Source organism: Triturus cristatus, chromosome 3_2 (assembly GCF_964204655.1).
Source record: "Triturus cristatus chromosome 3_2, aTriCri1.1, whole genome shotgun sequence".
NCBI lineage: Eukaryota > Metazoa > Chordata > Amphibia > Caudata > Salamandridae > Triturus > Triturus cristatus.
Genome location: NC_140584.1, coordinates 747885971 through 747894651, shown reverse-complemented (window position 1 = coordinate 747894651; position 8681 = coordinate 747885971).

Below are 8681 nucleotides of genomic sequence, written 5' to 3'. Positions count from 1 at the left end.
ATGAAGTCTGACATTCTCAGTAAAACATGTACATTAAACAAGGGCAGAGACTGTCAGTTGATTCCTCTGTGTTCTACTGCAGCTTCCCAGAGTGTTCTAAAGAACAACTAGAGTGCTAACAGTCTTAATTATGACAAACGTATTGCACACCTGAAGCCATCTTGATTGGAATAAAGTGGTAACTCTTAAAACATTTAATTTAAAAAGGAACAAATTGAGGGAGTTCATTTTGCCATAGAAAGTATGATTAGTGCTGCAGAAAGAAAAATTAGGGCACATTTTGAGTGACTTCTCAAATCCTCTTCTATTTCATTAAAAAATTCTGACATGCAGACTGAAACATGCACTTTGAATACCAGCAGCAGACTTCCCTGGTGAGCAGTAGCTTTACTACAGTGATCTAATGAGCAACTAGAGTGCTAACATTCTGAATTTATGGCAAATGTGTGACACATCTGAATGCCTTCTTGCTTCAATCAAAGTAAAAAACAGAAAGTATTCCTTCTGAGGAGACTGTAGTAAATGAGGAAATTAGGAAACTTCATAACAAATGGCCACCAGAGACAAAAGAGCCATAATGTAGCACAAATATCACCCAGATGTAGCCCAAGTATAGCCCAATGACAGAATGTCCCAGAATGTTCTAAAGAACAACTAGAGCGCTAACAGTCTACCTTATTACAAAAGTATGGCACACCTGAAGCCATCTTGATTGGAATAAAGTGGTAACACTTAAAACATTTAATTTGCAAAGGAACACAATGAGGGGATTCATTTTGCCAAGAAATTATGATTAGTGCTGAAGAAAGAAAACTTAGGGCACATTTTGAGTGACTTCTCTAATCCTCTTCTATTTCATTAAAAAATTCTGACCTGCAGACTGAAACATGCACTTTTAATACCAGCAGCAGACTTACGTGGTGAGCAGTAGCTTTACTACTGTGATCTAATGAGCAACTAGAGTGCTAACATTCAGAATTTATGGCAAAGGTGTGACATATCTGAATACCTTCTTGATGGAATCAAAGTAAAAAACTGATAGCATTTCCTACTGAGCAGACTGCAGTAAATGAGGAAATTAGGAAACTTCATAACAAATAAATCTCCCAAGATGGCCACCAGAGACAAAAGAGCCCAAATGCAGCACAAATATCACCCAGATGTAGCCCACATGTAGCCCAATGACAGAAGTGTGCAAAACACTTATTTTTTGTGTTTTTGCAGTTTTATATAGGGCAGACTTGTCAGGTATTGGAGTGCCTTACATGAGCATTGGTTACATCACACAAGAACAAATTCATTTTGGTTGTAGACATGGGGAGATTAAGTGATTTGACCCGAATCACAGAATGTCGAGCTGAAGCAGAAACTCCAACTTGGTTCCCCAGTTGCAAAGTCTGCAGCTCTGGAAGTAACACCACATCCTCTCCCCTAGGTGCAACATTTAATCAAGTGGTCAACTGGATAAAACAACATAAAGATAACAAATAATTTTAAAGTGCTTTGTCGCTATTTGAAAACTCAGAAAATATGTCCTTGTTTTAGTTTTTTAGAGCACTAACCATAATTTTCATGCAAAAAAGACCCTCTCATATATGTCATTTCGAAAGGAAATGCCCTAGGTATTACAGTTTTGATTACATCAAGATGACTTCAGGCGTTCCACACTTTTGTAATAAATATAGAATGTTAGCAATCTAGTTGTTCATTAGGATACTGTTGAGAGGCAGAGGCCTGGGGCACGGACTCTGAAAACTGAAGGCAGGTAGGAGGGTGCAGAGGCAACAATTTGACCACACTGGGCAGGCAGGAAGGGCAGTGGCAGCACAACAGACTATGGAGGGCAGTGGAAAGGGGGGCAGGGGCAACAAACCAATAATACAGGACTGGCAAGAGAGGCTGTGGCAATATAATAGACCATTGTGGGCATAAGGAAGAGGCAGTGGTAGTACAACCATACATGCCAACAGACCCGATTCAGCCAGGAAACATCTAATGTTTTTAAGCTCAAATGGGCTTTATTTGATCTGCCTCCTGTCTACAATCTCCTCTTTTTCAATGTAACTCAAAGGGGAAAATCAATACCCCAATTTGGTTTCAAAATCTCCCTCTTACCAAGTTCAAAATGTTCGCAAGTATGGTACATTGGATCATAGAAGGCAGGAGGTATTGGGGTAGGGACATGGACTCGGATAACAGAGGACAGGAGGGACATGGAGCGGTGCACCAAACTGACCCTACAGGGCAGGCATCAGGGTTTGCAGCAGCACAATACACCACACAGGGCATGCGGGACGGGAGTGCAGCACAACAATCTATAGAAAGCAATAGGGAGGGGACAGGACCATGCACATGGACAACAGAGAACAGAGTGGAAAGAGGCAATGGTAGCTAGCGGACCATAATGAACAGACAGGAGAGAAAGCTGCAGCATAACACACCATAAAGGGCAGGAGGGACAGATCAGGGGCATTACAATGGAACAGATAAGCCAGGAGGAAGGGAATAGGGGTCTGCACATGGAAACAGAGGGCTGGGGGCAAGGGGGCAGGGCAGGAGCAGCAAGATGTCCATGGAGGTCAGGGAGGATGGGCACTAGAAGCAAGACACACCATGAAGAGCAACAGTGAGACTATGATGGCATACACACAGACCATGGAGGGAAGGTGGGAGGGGGTCAGGGGCAGCTAGCTGACCACACAGGGAAGGTGGGAGGGGCGGTGGCAGCACAGAAGACAATGCATGTCAAGCGGGAGGGTTAGTGGCAGCACAATGGCTTTGATGGGCAAGAAGGAGGGTGCAGGGGCAAGCACAAAGGACCATGGAGGATAGAATGGAGGGTCAGAACCTGGGCACAGACAAGAGAGTTCAGGGAAAGGGGCCTCACAACAGACCGCGCGGGGCAGGCAGAGGAGCAGTTGCAGCACAACAGACCAGAGAGGGCAGAAGGGTGTGGCAGTAAATGGACCATGGAGGACAGGAGGAAGGGGATAAGGGCATGGCATGTGGACAGGCAGGGTGGAGGTGGCAGGGACAGGTTACAGTCATCTGACAATGCTAGGCAGGTAGGAGGGGAGTGGCAGCTCAACAGAACACTCAGAGTAGATAGGAGTGGCAGGTCCATGGAACATGGTGGGCAAAAAGGATGGAGCAGGGGCATGCACAAAGACATCGGAGGGCAGCGGGAAGGAGAATATGGGCAGCAAGCTAAGCACAGAGGCTAAGCAGGATGTCAATGATGGGGCATAGAATTGGCCAATGGAGGGCAGGAGGAGTGGACTGGTACATCATGCTAAATGGAGGGCAGTGGCAGCACATCAGACCATGCATGGCAGGAGGGAGGAGGCTAGTCCATGGACTCAGACAACAGAGGATAGGGAGGGGGTAGATGGGGCAGCAAGCTAACTGTTCAGAGAAGGTGGGTATTAGGAACTTTATTGTTTTTAAACTGTGTGTCTGTGCGAACTACTTAAAATATGAACAAGTATGCAGCACAATCTCACTTTTATTCAGGAAGAAGAGGACGTTTGTGACTGACTCCGGGCTCACTTGGCAGAAACACCCCCTGACCCTCCACCCCCATCGCAAAATGTAATGCCCGTGAAAAGGGTAGTTGAATGCAGTGTTATATAGAGCATAGTCCTGAGAGCACGATTGAAAATGAAACCTAGATATAGTTTATGGTATAAACAATGCACCAAAAAGTGTGATATAAGATGAACCGGGAAGTGAAATATAATATGCAATACATTGTGCGCAATGACAGATTCATTGGAGAGAGCGAGATAGCACAGGCACTAGCGCGTGCTTTGCGATATGCGCCTTGGAGTGTAATATGCACAGGGCAGTGTTGTGTAACCTAACTAGTCTCTAAAGTTGTAATATAAAATATGTGCTGGGGAGTGTAACTTTGCATATGCACCGTGACAAAGATATGGATCCCAGATTGTAATATGTATGGCATAGCGCTGTGCGTTATAACATAGGCATCGAGGAAGGCACGTTAGATGGGGCAATATAACCCGTGCGAAGGCAAGTGTGGCATGACATATTCACGGGGTGGTGTTACAGTGCACATGGGCTAGAGAGTGTCATAGCATACGCACTAGCTGGTGGAATACAACACAGAGGTGTGTGGCACTCGGCGGGCACTGGTGGGTGTAACACAGCATTGGGCTCAGCCAGGAGCGCGCTGTGACTCTCAAGTGAGGTTCGTCTACTTTCCAGAGAGTAAAATAAAAAGTGGATGTGTGTTTTATTAACCATGAGGGGGGTTTCTTGCATAGTTGTGGTCAAATTTTTGTCGGGATCCCCTTTGAGTGGCTTGGTGTGCGTGTGTATTAAATGTGCCCGTCAATAGCTACCCATGTTTGTATAAATAAACAACAAGGGTGTCTACTTGGAGAGTACCCACCGGTGGGGGCGCCGGGATTAGGCACGGTAGGGCATCAGACACGTCAGAGCTTCACTAGCGGTGTAAATATATTCCACGTGGATTCATTGTATGCATAGTCGCCTTTTAATGAATATCACGCAAATCGTCATGGTGATAGGTACGTACGGTTTGTCCAGCATATCCTAGGTGTTTCTATAAATATATATTTTTTTAAATAATAAAAAACAAAGGCCGGCCCCGGGGGCTGGGTTCCCCCGGGCCATAAGTGGCCTGAGGAGGGGGGCAACGCAGCCCCCTCCTAAAGAATAAAAAAATAAAAAAAGGCCATGCCCTTGGGTTTGGGGTCCCCGGGGCTGATTAAGGCCTCGGGAGGGGGCCACGCGGCCCCCTTTCAAAAATGTTAAAATAAAAAAAAAAAATTAGGGGGCAGGCCCTGGGGGATGGGGTCCCCAGGGCCAATAAATTAGAAAAAGAAGGGGGGGGGGGGGGTCACACAGCCCCTCTTCTTAAAAAAATTAAATAAAAGACCGGCATCGCGCCGGAGGCCACGCCCTCTCCTTGCAGCACTCTGCAAACGCGCCCCCTGGCGAGTTGTAAGTTGGGGAATTAATTCCCCTTCAATACGGAGGGTCCCTGAGGGCCAACTAGCCCAACAGGTATCTCCAGTATGAGCCAGGGAGCTGCGTTGCAGACAGGTATTCTGAGGCCACGCCTCTTTTTACACCTCTCTGCAACGCAGCTCTGTGGCGCTTACTGGAGGTACCTAGTGGGCTAGTTTGACCCTAGGGGCCCTTAGGATTCAAGGGGACTTAATCTCTCAATTTAGAACTGCCATACAGCTCGTTTACACAGTGGTGAAGGGAGGGGACGGGGACTGAGGTGACGTGTGCAAACACGCCCTGTGGCGCGTTTCAAGTTGGGGAAATAATTCCCTTTCAATCTTGAGGGACCCTGGGGGCAACTAACCCACCAGGTGCTTCCAGTAAGCGCCACTACGCTGCGTTGCAGAGAAGTGGTGCAGGCCGTGCCCCTTTTCACACCTCTCTGCAATGGCGCTTACTGGACGTACCTAGTGGGCTAGTTGGACCCTAGGGACCCTCAGGATTCAAATGAACGTAATCTCCCAACTAAAAACGGCCACAGGGCGTTTTTACACAGTGGTGAAGGGAGGGGACAGGGCCTGAGTTAACGTGTGCAAACACGCCCTGTGGTGCGTTTTAAGTTGGGGAAATAATTCACCTTCAATCCTGAGTGACCCTGGGGGCCAACTAGCCCACCAGGTGCTTCCAGTAAGCACCACTGTGCTGCGTTGCAGAGAGGTGGTCTAGGCCGCGTCCCTTTTTAGATCTCTCTGCAACGCAGCTCTGTGGCGCTTACTGGAGGTACCTAGTGGTCTAGTTGGACCGTAGGGACCCTCACGATTCAAGGGGACTTAATCTCCCAACTTAACACGGCAACAGGGTGTGTTTATACAATGGGGAAGGGAGGGGACGGGGCCTGGGGTGACGTGTGCAAACACGCCCTGTGGCGCGTTTTAAGAGGAGGTCATGCTAATCACTGGGGGGCCCCAAAGCATAGTGTTTCCTAGTGTATGTAGGTGTTTTCACTGTATTCGAAGTGTCTTTTAACAAAGCACTGTCTCTAGGACTGGTTAGTCAAACTCAGTTACCACCAGTATCCGTCTGAAACACTTGAGGGTACAGCATGATTTTGCAACAAGGCTTCTTTCTGCTCTTCTGTTTGTTCTTTCTGCACATTATCCTTCTTCCTGCACTTTTCTTCGTCTTTGAGGACTTCTGTTGCTTCTTTCTGCATTTCTTTTTTTTCGTTCTGTGCGTTTTCTCTTCTTTCTTCACATGTCCTATCTCTGTAGGCATAGTTAGAAATTAGCATTTAAAAAACCTTTGAAATTCACTGAAAAAAACCGTAGGTTTCAGGCACGTCATAGTTAGGAATTAACATTTAAAAAACCTTCGAAATTAACTGAAAAAAACATATGTTTCAGAGGCGTTATAGTTAGCTGGACTTTTGCTGGAAATTCCCCTGTTATAGTTAGTTCAGCTAACTATAACTCGCGCGCCCGCAATGCACTGCTAATGTCACATATTACATCACTCATGACATGGTCAGTGACATCACTCATGACATCACTCGTGACATCTCAAATGACATCATCCTTGTGATAGAGTGGCAGACCTCCTCTCACCCTAATATAACCTTTGATACACACAAACAAAAATAGAAACTAAAATTTTCAAAACAATGGACATACCAATACCAGTTACAACAACCTATTCAGTAATTCTAAGATCCACATCCACTCATTCACCAACAGTCCTATACAGTCACTCATACATGTACTCACTAATCATATGTACCTATACATCCTGTTACACAACGCCACTCATCCATAGAGTTACTCACACAGTCACTCATGCTAATAAAGAATCAAACATCCATTTACTTGCATTTACAGTTATACACACACCACCACACTTACTTCTACAGAAACATACACATACTTAATCTTTTAAACAATTACTTATAGAAACACATACTTATTCATACAGGAACACTTACAATCTCTCACTCTCACATATACACCAATAGTCACATATACTAGTTTAAAACATATGTAGTTACTCATAAAGACACTTTTGAGACAGTCATTCACTCACCAACACACCCATACACACACTCATCCACCCATACAGTCCTGCACACATGCTGTCTTCAACACATACAAACAGTGAGTAACTCATTCATGCACCTATGCACTACATAATACCCCCCACCGAACCATACAGACACGGGTAAAGTCATTATCGGCATTCAGACATTTAAACAAAACTTTGTCATAACGTACAACGTAAAAAGTTAATAAAATAGAAATTACAAAGTTTTGTTTAAATGTCTGAATGCCGATAATGACTTTACCCGTGACCAAGGCGGTTTCCGCCGAAACGGGTTGGGTTTGTGTTGGCTTGATGCTTTAAATAAATCTCTTCAAGCTCATTGAAATCGTGCATATTAATTGGAAGGAGTGCATACGTACTTGGATGTGCGGTGAGAAGATATATATATATATATATACACATATACACACACTGTGTATATATTATGAAAGATATCGGATCACTACTTTGAAGAACGAGATGCCAGCATATCCAAGGTCTGCAAAATAGTATTTATTGCATTGTCGCTGCATGTGTAGATTTGCTCATGCGAAAATTTGAGTGTTGCAAGTTCACTTTCCTGTCAACCACTTTTTCCCAACTCTGGAAGGAGGTTTACATCTGCCATTGTCAGGAGTAAATTTCCAACATTTCTCAGTATGGAAAAGATTAGAGGAGTCGTTGAAAACGCTTAAAACATGCAAGTTAGTAGATTTGCACAGACTCAAAAGGGCATTTTAACCCTGGAACTCTTGCTTACCACTACCTTTAGCCCCAGTATATCAGCGGAAGCGTGGCAACATAAGGGGATTGCCAGTATACTAACACTATTGTGGTATGAGCCCAGGTATAATCAGAGAGTCTTTATCAGAGCTCTTACATAATGAGATTGCTGCCATAATTTGTCGCTGCACTACATGGCAACCAAAAGGGAAAAGTGGATTTTGTTACAGGACAAGTAGATATATGAAGCAACCTGCCCCATGGACAAGTAGATATTTTATTAAATTCCACACCCCTGTAATTGTGTCTCAGGGAGCCCACCCTGGGGACACAGCAGTTTCTCTGCTCGTACTACCACGGGCAGGGAAACATATGTTTGCTCCCATCTGGCTGCCACATTTTTAAATCTCACGTCAAATGGAAGCAGATATACAAGGTTGCTTCTAGCCGGCGGGAGTTTTAAAAATACTTTAATCGGCTGGGAACAGACTTGTGCTCTGGTTCCCTGGCTGCCGGAATGCGGACAGAGAAACAGAACACATATTGCTTCCGCCCAGAGGGAGCATGCAAAGATAGCTGCTCCCTTCGGGCAGGAGCAATGTCAGCTCCCACACCATGTGGGGAGCCGGCTGTGGCTGCGGTGGCCATGGGTCTTCCCCCATGGCCCCTAACGTGGTATTTGGTGACTGCACCAGGTAGGCACTGGGGGGGTCCACTTATAAAGTAGAAATGCTCCAGGATGGGGCCCTAGGGCTCAAATAAGCTCAGGGAGAAGGGCCGCGTGGCCCCACTCCAAATTATAAGAGCATGCAGCACTGGGGCAGGGGGTCACTGGGTGTAATAAGGCTCGAGGAGGGACCATGCAGCCTTCCTCCACTTTTCTATTA